The 13,910-nt window shown below is 38.3% G+C and overlaps 1 pseudogene; it reads right to left on the bottom strand.

The window, feature by feature from the left end:
- Positions 1-6,839: 6,839 nt before the first annotated feature.
- The window catches only part of LOC113059590 (glycerol-3-phosphate dehydrogenase 1-like protein), an 11,730-nt pseudogene continuing 4,659 nt past the window's right edge, over positions 6,840-13,910 (bottom strand).

Raw genomic sequence — 13,910 nt, 5'->3', positions numbered from 1 at the left:
CGTTTGGCCGGACCCAAAATGGCCCCAAATCACACATTACTAAAGAGTTTCTGCATTTTCTGTCTCTGGCCGTCAGCACCATCACAGAGCAACATATTTATTTTCCCCACCAAAGCATGTGCACAGTTTAAATTCGGTGTGTAGAAACAACAGGATATGAAGTGTCATTACACTTGATTAGATGGGAGAAACTTAAAGGATGGTGAAGAAAAAACAGCACAATACACATCTAGTTAAAGCAATCATAAGTTCATTTACTGTAATGTTTAGAATGGCTCCTTAATCTCCGTGGAGCTGCATCCCCTTTGAGAACTGGATTTGTAGCAAACAGGCACTGAATTCAGAATAATTCAAATCACTAAGTCACAGTGCGACACACTGTGAGGGAAGTCTGCGGGGAAAAACGTCTGATGAAATATGAAGAAATTACTTAAAGACCTAAACAAACTAAACAGCTTTTTTTCTGTTGTTATATAGTTTTAAATATATCTTATTCCTGTGAAGGTAAATCTGAATTTTCAGCATCATTACTCTTGTCTTCAGTGTCACATGATCCTTCAGAAATCATTCTAATAAGTCTCTTATCCTCATCAGCGGGTGTGTTTATTTAACCAAAACAGTATTGTGTTATAATATTATAATTTAAAATTACTTTTATTTTGTAATATATTTTAAAAAGTAATTTATTTCTAAGGCAAAGCTGTTCAGCATCATTACTCCAGTCTTCAGTGTCACATGATCCTTCAGAAATCATTCTAATATGCTTATGTGTTGTTCAAGAATGTTTTTTATTATTAACAGTGTTGAAAACAGCTGTAATGCTTCATATTTATTTTGATTTAGAAAAAAATGCAATGCACAATGTACTATATTTATCATGGTCAATATACATGAAATTACAATTGATCAATAATGGCAATGCAAATTCATATTCTGAGGAATTAGAAATGTGCCTGGTTTTCATTTCTGAAACATAGCCATCAGATTGCTGCTCTTTTCCTAGTGCCACGATTAGGTTGCTCATGTCTAACATCATTCTGTTTTTATTTGGAAAGAGAAAGATACAGACGAGAGAGGTAGATATAGGGAGGAAGCGTGCAAACACAAATCTGACAGGACTCAAAGGGTCTGCCTTTGTTTCATTAGATAAAAAATCTCAGACATCTGCTGCATCTGACACACAGGTCTGCTTTTCACCACAGACGCGCACACACTTCAGCGAGAGCAGCTGACAGGAACCGCAGCAGCCGCACTATTAAGTGTGTGGACTGATAAGGCTAGAAGTCATGGAAAAAACACACTCTCCCAAACAGAAGATGAATGACACTTCTATGAATGCAACACATCAGGAAGTTTTGCAGGAGCGCAGAGTGACAGGAGCCGATGTGAGAGTGACTGTAAGTCATCAGACGGCCTACAGTAAGAGAAACAAGAAAACACTGAGGAAAGCTATAATGGTTTTTGTCCACTTTTAAAATAACTGACAGACAGGTGATTGACGGACAAGATATGTGAAATATTGTGAAATTATCAGATAAATATCAACATGATATTTTATATAACTGAAGTCAAAAGAGAGCCCTCTGCTGTTACTGGTGAAAGATGCACCAAAAATACTGTTTTCAGTCCCGGCCAATTAAACCTTTTTGATTTAAAATAAAACCATGTTACCTTTAAAATGCAAAACTGGGCTGCAGCGGTTAAAGCTCAAAGCTGGTAATTAAAGACAAGGCACTTAACCCCCAGGTTGTTCCTGGGGGATTGTCCTGCAATAAGTGTATTTTTAGTCTTTTTTGGATTAGCACATCTGCTAAATGACTCCTTTAATTGAAACTACACCATTATTGCTTAAGCTAAAAGAATGAGGCAGCTCTGAACAAAATGAATGTCTCTTAATAAAGAATATGCTGGCTTCAGTCCACGTTTTTGAACACCCTGTGCAATCCTGGCAGCATCATTGATAAAAGGTGATGATCTAAAGTGAAAGGCCCAACAAAATGACTGGGCACAGGTTCAAAATGGCTTTCAGGATCTGATGGCTTGAAAAAACCCCATGGTTCTCCACACAAGCTTAATAGTGTATAACTGTAATGTAAATAATAATAATTAATTACATATATGGAACATCATACAAAATCATAATAATTTAAGTAATAACAATAATATATATATATATATATATATATATATATATATATATATATATATATATATATATATATGTGTGTGTGTGTGTGTGTGTGTGTGTGTGTGTGTGTGTGTGTGTGTGTGTGTGTGTGTGTGTGTGTGTGTGTGTGTGTGTGTGTGTGTGTGTGTGTGTGTGTGTGTGTGTATGAATAAATTGCTTGAGATGAAATCAGAGTTCCTAATATAGGGGTGATAACCTCACTGCAGTAAATATCACAGTACATGGAGTTACGGTCAAGCAACAATGCAGTGTTTTAATGCATTTATAAGAGCTGAAATGTGCCCTGGATGATGTTGACGTGTTATGCTAGGTGAAGATAATGTGATATGACTACCCTCTGTGTTTCTGATTTCAAGTCCTGAACTAAACGCTGCATGTATCAAAGCTCCCCTGGGGCAAACAACCTGAAATCTCCATATTTAGAAGCAGCCAGCTGGGCGTGTGTAACTCCAAGAGAGGGTTAGAAAGTATAGCATTGAACTGCAAATGATAGAATGAAAATAAAAAAAGAAACCTCGAACAGTGAGTTGGTGGCTGATGGCTTCATAATAGCTTGCGAAAAAGAACGTTCGCTCATACTGCTAGACAATCAGCTCTGAAAGCTCTGACCATCAGAAATAAGTGAGTGAGAGCCCCTGTAGTGAAAAAAGAAGGATAAAAACAGTTTTGAGGGGCAACACACTCCCAAAAGACAAAATTCATTCTGCACCACCAAAACATCACTTTGTGTCAAATAGAAATATAAATACAATGCTTAGAACTTACAGTCTATTCTTATATAATGTACAGACCCACAGAATATTTACATATATATATGCTTAGAATTAACAATTTATTCATAATGCTCAGACTTGTTCCGCACAAATAGCAAATTAAGTTTCTAAGCTAATTTTTCTCTCCGTTCAGTTCATTAAGCCTGTCAAAATATAGTTTGTGCTTTTAAATTCATTAGGATGCCTCATTTAAACTGCATCAAATTGATTTTATGTGTGACCTAAACATTTTCATCAATTTCTTAATTTTTACATAATTGTTTAAATTACTCACTCATATAATAAGCTTCTACTGTAACTAACTTCTACCTAGCATTAGCAAATGCTAGCATTCTACATGCAAAACAATAACGGCTTACTGAAGAGACAGCCTGCTCTTCATCAGTCTTTACTGCAGTGGTTGCCAAAAGTGACACAAAAAGTGTCCTAAATCCCAGCATAACTGGGCATTAAACCATAAAACACTATTAAGTCACCACCTTTTTTCTCATATTGATAAATAAATAAATAAAGTAAATGTATTTTTAACATTTACTGCCCCATATGAATCTTACTAATATTATAAACCTCCAGCCTCCAAAAAAAAAAAAATAATAATAATAATAATAATAAAGTTGTTAAGGTGATATCATAAAGTTTTAGAGGTAAAGTGTAGAAGTGGCTGAAGTGAAGTGAGTTTTGTTTATGAGTCTGGCCTGTGAGCTGGGAGCTAATGCGTGGGTGATACACACAAATGAGGTGAAGCAGTGGAATATCAGATTGTGGCTCTATCATAAATCATCACAGGTACTGTCATTTCTACAACACGGCATATGAAAAGACAACATGCCCTGTAAGACAGAAAATCCCTCACAGTGGTGCTGCTATTTTGTATAGCACCACCGCACACTGTATAGATTAAACTGCCATGAGTGAAGTTTAATCAACACAATAATGACACATTACCGGGCTTGACAGTTGAAGAGATGTGTTTGTGAAAAAACACTTACAAAACCTCAAAAATCTATCTTCTGCACTTTTTATTCTAGAGCAAAAATTGTTGTAACACACTCATATTACCTATTTTGTGAATGTGAATCATTTACATTTTTAGCTGTTAAAGTTTTAGCTGCAGTAACTTTGTGATGTAGTCAGTGTTTTCACTCATTATATTTTTGTTATATATTTCTATTTACCTATTTTTATTTCAGTTTTAGTACTATTAGTACTATTTGAGAATAAAATAATATAACAATTATAATATAAAATAATAAATTAAAAAAATACAATGAATACCTACCTTAAATCTCTTAAATATTTTACAACTAAATAAACATTGCTTTGAAAAGGACATGTGGAAAAATAGCGCTAGGTTTTTAACATGCCATTGTTTTTTAAGTGCTCAACAGACTCGATGTTTCAACGTTTCTAGCTAATACACAACGCTGCAAAACATACTGGAAATAGAAGCCTTTGTAAATAAAAACACAAATATGCGCAGGAGCCTGCAAAAATTTTCAGAAGATTCTAAATTGAGTCTGTACTTCAGCAAAATGATCCCTGCAGAAAGAAATGTCACTGCATTTTTACAAAGAATTACCAGAAACCACATCTACAAATTTGTACAGTAACTTTATCAGGAGAGGAACAGCTGGGGAACAGAAAATTTCTTCACACAGCAGAGCACTGGTGTGGGAATTCAAATAAATAGCTACCATTCAAACTAAACTTAGAAATTCTAAGCAATGCTATTTGACTCCATGACTACTTTGCACCATTTTCTTATATGATACAGGCTCTGCAGTGCTGAATGGCTTTCTCGAGTGCATTGCTTACTTCACTGCCACATCAATCCACCTTTTTAATTCTATAAGAATTGCATATGGTGCAAGTGTGTTAATCATCATTTGCTTGAAGCACTTGTCATTACTCTAGTCATCCATCCGTCCACCCCTGCTGCACGTCTCTTTAGAACCCCCCACCACCGAACAGAGCCTACAGCTGTTCTACCTTTCCAAAATGCCAGTCTATGTTTCACTCAAAGTCTGAGACCAACCCTGTGTGAATGCCACAGCGGCTGCATCATTTAATATCATGCTACTGTTTTATTTATTTTTTTAATTTAAGAATGTTACTACAAATTAAATCATTCAAATTCAAAATTCAAAAACAGAAAGCTGCTATATGCACGTCTTTAACCCTAAATAACCCCTGATAAATGAAGGATGTCTGTGTGTGTGTGTGTGTATGTGTGTGTGTGTGCACTTACTTATATCACTTTTGGGTACATTCACCAGAATACACACCAGTAAACTGAGGACCACCCAAAAAATTGAGGACATTTTGTATGTCCTCATTTGTTTGACTATACAGTGGCATTCAGCATGCTCTAAAATGGTTTCCAGGCTTAAAATCTCACTTGTCCCAAAAAATCACTTTTAATTGATTTGTGTACCTGAAGTGTGTATGCCCCCCCACTAAAGTGTGTATAACACAGCGCCCTCTAGGAGTACTGCACTTCCGGAAAAGATACACACTTTGGGGATTCTGGCCAATCAGAGCGCAGGAAGCCGCTATGGGAGCGGGACTTGGTGATCTGACCAATCAGAGGCCAATACGTCATCAATAAAGATGGCGGAGGCAAAAAACATGTTGATTGTGAATGAATTGACAGATAATCCACATTAAATTACTGATAAATTCCCAATAATTAGTATTAAATAAGATTAGACCAATATGCATTGAGCAGCAGGAGCTCTCGCGATTCATATTAGCATGTTTTACAACTTTTAATCCTCGCGTTTTTCTCTCGCATCAGAGTCTGCTCTGTGTGTGTGTAAAGATCGCGCTGCCCCGCGTCACCATGACTACAGCACTTACATCGGATATTAATGCTGTAGGAACGAGTTTGACGCGGGAAGGGACAGACACGTACATCATGTGAATTTGAAAAGTAACATATTTCCTTCCAAAAGCGGAGGGGCAACTGTTTAAATCTGTTATTGTGGGTGTGGTGATATACATCTGAGTTTATTCAATAAAAATATACAAGCAATTAAAATATGTGAAAACAGGCAGATTCGCTTGCTTTTATAAGTGATGTTATTTGTTTTAAGTGTTTTCTCCAACTTTGCGTCCTGCCATTTCCCTGACAGCGCAGCCAGGCCCCTCCCCCACCCAGAGCACGCGCGTCTGTAACCAGAGCAACACATTCACTTACAGCAAACAAGCAAACATTCTCTTTATGTTATATAATATTATATTATTTTATATTACATTATATATTATATTAATTATATTACATTACATTATATTCCTTCATTTATTATATAATTATATTATATGACATTACATTGCATTATATTACTTTATATTATATTATATTTTTATATAGAGGAAAGAAGGTACAGCAAACATCTTTTTATTTTATATTCTATTAATTATATTTTAAGTTTTTCTTAGTCGCTTTGGGGCATTTCTCAGATCACGACTAAAATTCTTATTCAACCTCCACGTTATCTACTTACTTGTGCACCTCAAAAGCAATTGCTCATCATTTGAACAAATTACAAATGCAACTGATTATGTACACGTTTTATCTGTTTCTTACATTATCAAATGCCATGTTGATCAAAATGTATGGTTCTCTGCTGAATTCTCCCAAGTCTTACTCCCCAAAACATCTAGGTATTAATTCATTAAGTCATTAAATGCAGAATAGTAGTTGTCATAAACTGTCAAGCAAATTTTCTATACACTTCTCTTAGACATTTTTGTCCTGAATTGTTGAATTGCAGAGGTGAATTCTGATTTTCACTAATGAAGGGGAATGTAAAGCATTCGATCATCCAATAATCCACCAGTTCCTTAAAATAGCTCAGAGTGCATCTCATTAAGCTTCATCTGAGAAGCATACAGACAGAGCACAACACAACACAGTGTTACACACTCTGGTAATTTAAGAACAACAAGGTACAAACAGGGTGAACAGCATGGAAGAAGTAAGTATGTGTGGTGGAAGAATACAGAGGTAAAACAGAGGAAGAGGTAGAAGAGGACAAGATTCTGAAGAAATAAGGGCCACTATCATGTTCTCAATATCATGACCTTATGGCCGAAGCGGGTCAAAAGGTGAGCTGAATGTTGGGAGAACAACCGTGTGTGTCCTCAGTCATTAAAACATTTGAACAGGTGTGCTTCTTCTTTTTGATGCAGAAAAGGAAAGTAAACCCTCTACTGATAAATGTGTGTAACCTAATTCTTTAACTTGTTCTAACAGCATGATTCGTTCTGTTCTGTATGCTTCACATTCTATTAATATATGCTCTACCGTTTCTCTCCCCCCACAATTAATGCATAGTCCTTGAACAGGTGTGCAATCACACAGTGTTCACTATACTGTAGTCGTGCAATACAGCATATTTACATTATATATTACAGCAGTCTACTTGCATTTTACATTGGCAACTCCGGTCCTGGAGGGCCACTGTCCTGCAGAGTTTAGCTCCAGCCCAGATAAAAACTCACCTGCCTGTATATATCTAGTAATCCTGAAAACATTGATTGCCTTGTTCATGTGTGTTTAATTAGGGATGGAGCTCAACTCTGCAGGACAATGGCCCTCCAGGACCGAAGTTGCCTATCCCAGAGGCATAATGTAAAAAACACTTATACAAAGTATACAGGTGCTGGTCATATGATTAGAATATCATCAAAAAGTTGATTTATTTCACTAATTCCATTCAAAAAGTGAAACTTGTATATTATATTCATTCATTACACACAGACTGATATATTTCAAATGTTTATTTCTTTTAATTTTGATGATAATAACTGACAACTAAGGAAAATCCCAAATTAGAATTTTGTGAAAAGGTTCAATATTGAAGACACCTGGTGCCACACTCTAATCAGTTAATTAACTCAAAACATTTAAATCGTCTCTCAATAGTTCTGTAGGCTACACAATCTTGGGGAAGACTGCTGACTTGACAGTTGTCCAAAAGATGACCACACCTTGCACAAGGAGGGCAAGACACAAAAGGTCATAGCTAAATAGGCTGGCTGTTCACAGAGCTCTGTGTCCCGGCACATTAATAAAAAGGCGAAGGGAAGGAAAAGATGTGGTAGAAAAAAAGTGTACAAGCAATAGAGCTGGTAAGTCCCGCCCCTTCCGTAAAACCCAGCTGGACCTTAAAGTTGAAAAACCGTCAATGCAAGTGAATGGGAGAAAATAATTATTTTCTGGTCCCGTTTGAATTGTGCCATGAATGTGAACAGTGACAGTATATGGTATGATTTATCGGCTAGCAGTTGTGGAAAAGACTTAACGAGAAAGACTACATGTCGCCTATGTGACGTCACCCCATAAAGTTGACTTACCTGTGGTTTTCGCCAACCTCAAAGATTTTGTCCTCTCCCTGAAAGAAGGTGGTGAAGTGCACCAAAGACACAGCCATGTTTAGCGGGATCCGTGAGCTAGAGCCATGTGCTAGTGTTGTTGACGTTTCAAACATGTCGAAAGCAGCAAAGAGTTGTAGTCCACAAAGTGCTGTCACAAAAAGTCTACCCCTATCAAACTTCTACCTGCTAAATTGTAACATTCTTCACACGAAAGATTATATAAAAAATTCACAGACAACATATGTTCACATTCATGTCACAATTCAAACGGGACCAGAAAATAATTATTTTCTCCCATTAATGAAATTAATCCCATTTGCATTGACAGTTTTTCAACTTTGAGGTCCAGCGGGGTTTTACGGAGGGGGCGGGACTTACCAGCTCTATAGGGATAACCACATCCTGGAGAGGATAGTGAAACAAAACCCATTCAAAACTGTGGGGGAGATTCACAAAGAGTGGACTGCAGCTGGAGTCAGTGCTTCAAGAACCACCACGCACAGACATATGCAAGACATGGGTTTCAGCTGTCGCATTCCTGGTGTCAAGCCACTCTTGAACACTCAGAAGCGTCTCACCTGGGCTAAAGACAAAAAGGACTGGACTGCTGCTGAGTAGTCCAAAGTTATGTTCTCTAATGAAAGTAACTTTTGCATTTCCTTTGGAAACCAAGGTCCCAGAGTCTGGAGGAAGAATGGAGAGGCACACAATCCACGTTGCTTGAGGTCCAGTGTAAAGTTTCCACAGTCAGTGATGGTTTGTGGGGCCTTGTCAGCAGTTGGTGTTGGTCCATTGTGTTTTCTGAGGTCCAAGGTCAACGCAGCCGTATACCAGGAAGTTTTAGAGCACTTCATGCTTCCTGCTGCTGATCAACTTTATGGAGATGCAGATTTCATTTTCCAACAGGATGTGGCACCAGCACACACTGCCAAAGCAGTACCTGATTTAAGGGCCATTGTATCCCTGTTCTTAATTGGCCAGCAAACTTGTCTTCTATGGGGTATTGTGAAGAGGAAGATGTGACATGTTAGACCCAGGAATGCAGAAGAGCTGAAGGCCACTATCAGAGTAACCTGGTCTCTCATAACACCTGAGCAGTGCCACAGACTGATCGACTCCATGCCACGCCGCATTGCTGCAGTCATTCAGACAAAAGAGACACAACTAAGTATTGAGTGCTGTACATGCTCATACTTTTCATGCTCATACCTTTCAGTTGGCCGGCATTTCTAAAAATCCTTTCTTTGTATTGGTCTTAAGTAATATTCAAATTTTCTGAGATACTGAATTTGGGATTTTACGTAGTTGTCAGTTATAATCATCAAAATTAAAAGAAACATATTTGAAATATATCAGTCTGTGTGTAATGAATGAATATAATATACAAGTTTCACTTTTTGAATGATAGTTCACTGTTATATTGACAAAATGACAAAGCATTTTGACTATCATGTTTGAGAGCAGTTATTGTCATACAAAATAACAAAAAGTGTTTAAAAGAATCATGAATTAAGCTGGCACGTTTAAATGTTTGTTAACATATTTATTTGTTCTTACTTTGATTTTATAGCCCTAGCCCTAGCCCTAGCCCTAGCTGAGATCTGCTTCTGCTGCTCATACTGTGATCAGCCGCCCTTCCCCCACAGCACTCTCTGATCGCGCGCGCGCCCTTCCCCCACAGCACTGTCTCTGACTGACTCGCTGCAGATGAGATGCTTGCATATCAGCCCTGCTGTGGGTTTGCAGACTTCAATTGACTGTTTTGATTAATAAATGCTATTACAGTTTTTTTTTCAATCGCTTACAAGCGCTTACCCATACTTTAGATACTTTTTCTAAACTCTTAACACAGACTCACACCTACAAAACACAATTGGCCAAATGGATAATTTTCTTCTCGAAAACACATTTTGTTAAATTTATACTAAATCTTAATTTCAAAATAGAACACATCTTTCTGTCAACACACCAACTTTACCAAAACACTGGAAATCTGACTCAAAATTAAATTATTCTGTCAAAGAATAACACTTGTTTTCACCTCAAAAGGTACATGCAGTCAATCAAAGTACACCAGGTTTCAAAATACTGGCTATTGTTGACATTACAAAAACTGCATAGACTTTTCAGTCTCAGTTTTACAGGTATTTGCATGCAAAACATGCAATTCACTGTTTTACACTAAATTTCTTGGTTAGGAACTGTATGTCCAAATGTACAGTAATGTTCACATTCAAGCATTCCAGTAAAAAGCTATTTTTTTCCTTTACCGTTTACTGCAGGAGGTACAGTAGAAACGCGGTATGATAGAACAGAAAAGCTTTGAGAGTATTGCTTACAGTGAACAGAATATCCATCTCACTGCTCCTGCTCTTCTCCCTGGCCCCCTTGCTCTTACTCTTCCTCGTCCATACATTACAGTGTTTGTCTTTTTCTGTTTCCAAAAATATTACTCTTCAAAGTCCTCCTTTTACTGTATTGTATAAGTGTCAATGTAATAGAAAAAAAATAACCCCTGCAATTGAGTCTAAGCCAGATTGGAATCAGCTGTGGTTGGCCCAATTTACACAACATAAATCAGCTAAGATAAATTGTTTTTGAACTGATTTAATTGCAGAAGCAGAGGTTTTTATACTGTATCTAAGGTTTGGAACATTGTTTTTGCTATTGTGGGATGTTGTGTGTTAACATTTGTAAATACTACAAAAACGATCCATAATTTTGTTGGGAGGTATAGCTTGTCTGTTCAGAAAATGTAAGCATTGTGGAAATGTGTTCAATGACTCCATATTGTGTAAAAACGACATGAAATGTGTGAATGGTATGGCCACAATAGACAGATGCTTTGCTAATTGTGTTTAGAGTTTTGAAAATATGACAACTGCTTGGACAAATGCTTGTTAGCGACTGAAAACAACTGTAATAGAAAATAAGATGTCTGTTCAAGAGATCTAGGTTGCTCATTTAGACAGTTGTGAGCTCTTGTTTACAGCAGACCTGCACATTTTGAATATTCATATTTGTAATCCTCTTAAAAGCTTTATGATGTGGTGTTATTTCAGAAAATTAAGTACACGTTGGGTACATTTTTTTTACAAACCAGTGCACTTACTTGTTTGAAAATCTTAAGAATGATTCAAGAAATTATATATCTATGTATCTCTCTCTCTCTCTCTCTCTCTCTCTCTATATATATATATAGAGAGAGAGAGAGAGAGAGAGCAGTTATAGTCATACAAAAGAACAAAAGTGTTTAAAAGAATCATGAATTAAGCTGGCACGTTTAAATGTTTGTTTACAGATTTATTAGTTCTTACTTTGATTTTCAACTATAGCCCTAGCCCTAGCCCTAGCTGAGATCTGCTTCTGCTGCTCATACTGTGATCAGCCGCCCTTCCCCACAGCACTCTCTGATCGCGCGCGCGCCCTTCCCCCACAGCACTGTCTCTGACTGACTCGCTGCAGATGAGATGAATGAATGAACTAACAAAAGTCTTGTGAGCTCTAGTTTACAGCAGACCTGCACGTTTTGAATATTCTTATTTGTAATTCTCTTAAAAACTTTATGATGTGGTGTTATTTTATAAAAATAAGTGCACACGGGTACTTTTTGCTCTTTTAAACCAGTGCTTGTACGGACATGCGCACTGGTTCCTAGTTTGAGGTGGGTGCTCGGTTAAAAAGTGATCATGTGCTCTGTCCACTAGAAAGACTAACTTCATCACATTTTTTTTTAAGTTTGAAGAAACAGTACTGTGGTCAAAAAAATATCATTGCCACCAGATAATTTTCTATTAGGCCAAATAAATGTAGTCACAATTTCAACGTGAAATCCAAATACGTAACTACGTCATTTACGCAAGTCAGCGACGGTGGTGTTTTCCCGGAAATGCAGACACGTGACGATGGAACGCGCGAAACAGACGACAAACAACCCACCAGGAGGAAAGGTGAGATCAAGACTTGTCCTGAAAATGCATGATAACTAAATACATTGTGTAATATGAAATATAGTACGATGTATGTTTATTTTAGTGGTTTAGTTATTTTTTGTAATAGGGTTTTATTTACTTCTCGATTGTATTTGAGTTTGCTTCTAAGCCTGTGTCATTTGATGATTTGTTGCAATAATGAAAACAAATTGTATATATAAAATTGACTATTAAATATAATTTTGTTATTTTTCATATAATAGTACTTTAGGTTCTACAAAGTAATCAAGACAACCGAGTCAGTGGTAGTTTCCCTATCATTAGGTCACTTCAATGCTGCGGTAACGTCACCACGTATGGAACACCTCTGGTGTGACGAATGTCTGAAGCCCTATACCATCCCGCCAATCCTATTGGCCAAATGGCGCATAGCACACCCTGCGCATGCGCGCGCGCATGATATACCTGGGTGCAGCGCGCCATTTCGCTCAGATTTCATTCCTTCAGGAATAGCGAATCATCTGTGCCCTATCATCTCGCGTTCTCCAGCGATTTTCTTCGAGCAGTGTTAACTCCTCTTTCGCGGACGCGATGAGTCAACGAAAGGTAAGAGCCGTATATGGGTTTATCACAGGGAGGCACTCATGAGAGATTCGTTTGCAGCCTCTCTCATGTTCTCTCTGTGATAGCCTACGGCTATGGTAAAATAAGAAAAGTATCCGCGCTCTGGAGTCTATTTCTTCAGTCGCCTCGCGTCTAACCCCCACCGTTTGCTTCTGCGGTCGCCGAGCCCCGCACGAGGTGTTGGTTAGGGGCGATATGTGCGGCTTGACTATGAGTACAGTGATGCACTGGATTTTCCACTTGCTCGCTCTCCCTACTCGAGCGCGTTAATCAGAGCAGTTTTGCTTTATACTATGTTGTCTACCGCAGCTTCTACTCAGAGTAGGCTCTGACCGGCATAAGCGGTTCTCTCCCTCCGAGCGGACAGGAGAAACGCGCTTCCCCTTTCTCAGTGTGCTAATATGTGGCTATCCACGCGGTGGATAAACTACCCTTCTCACGGACCTCCACCAAGAGGTTCGAGGTCCTGGAAGCAGCCTTATCAGCGCATATCACGAACGGCGCGGGTTTTTGCCACGATTTAGTGACATGCTATTATATAGCGATGCCGTTTGACTACCTCTCTAGCCGAACGGATCGCGCCTAACTCCGCCGCGACCTAGTCTCGTCTAGACGTATCGAGTCGTGTCTATTTCGGAAAATTTCATTCTCTTATTACGGTTCTTTACGAGAAGCCTCTCGTTCTCCCCCACCTCTAACATTGACTGTCTCGCAGCACAAGCACTTCGAGCGTCACTGAACTGAGCTGTTATTTGAGCGCCCTCAGACACTGCACAATTCAGTCTTCAGAGTTTGAGGACGGCACAGAGACTGGCGAATTTGGCCAGTTTATGACGGCTCACACAGCTGCCGCGTTCTCGCTAGCGGCGTGGCCCTATGTTTATCTTGTTGTTTAAATCCTGCCGTGGACACGCTTCAGGTTTTTACACAACGAAACACAGCGAGTTTGACGCATGCATTTCCTTCTATGTTTGCCGGGGTCTGTGCCCTCCACTGAAGAGTGCTGTTGGA

Source organism: Carassius auratus, chromosome 41 (genome assembly GCF_003368295.1).
Source record: "Carassius auratus strain Wakin chromosome 41, ASM336829v1, whole genome shotgun sequence".
Lineage (NCBI taxonomy): Eukaryota > Metazoa > Chordata > Actinopteri > Cypriniformes > Cyprinidae > Carassius > Carassius auratus.
This window is presented reverse-complemented; position numbering and strand designations above follow the sequence as displayed.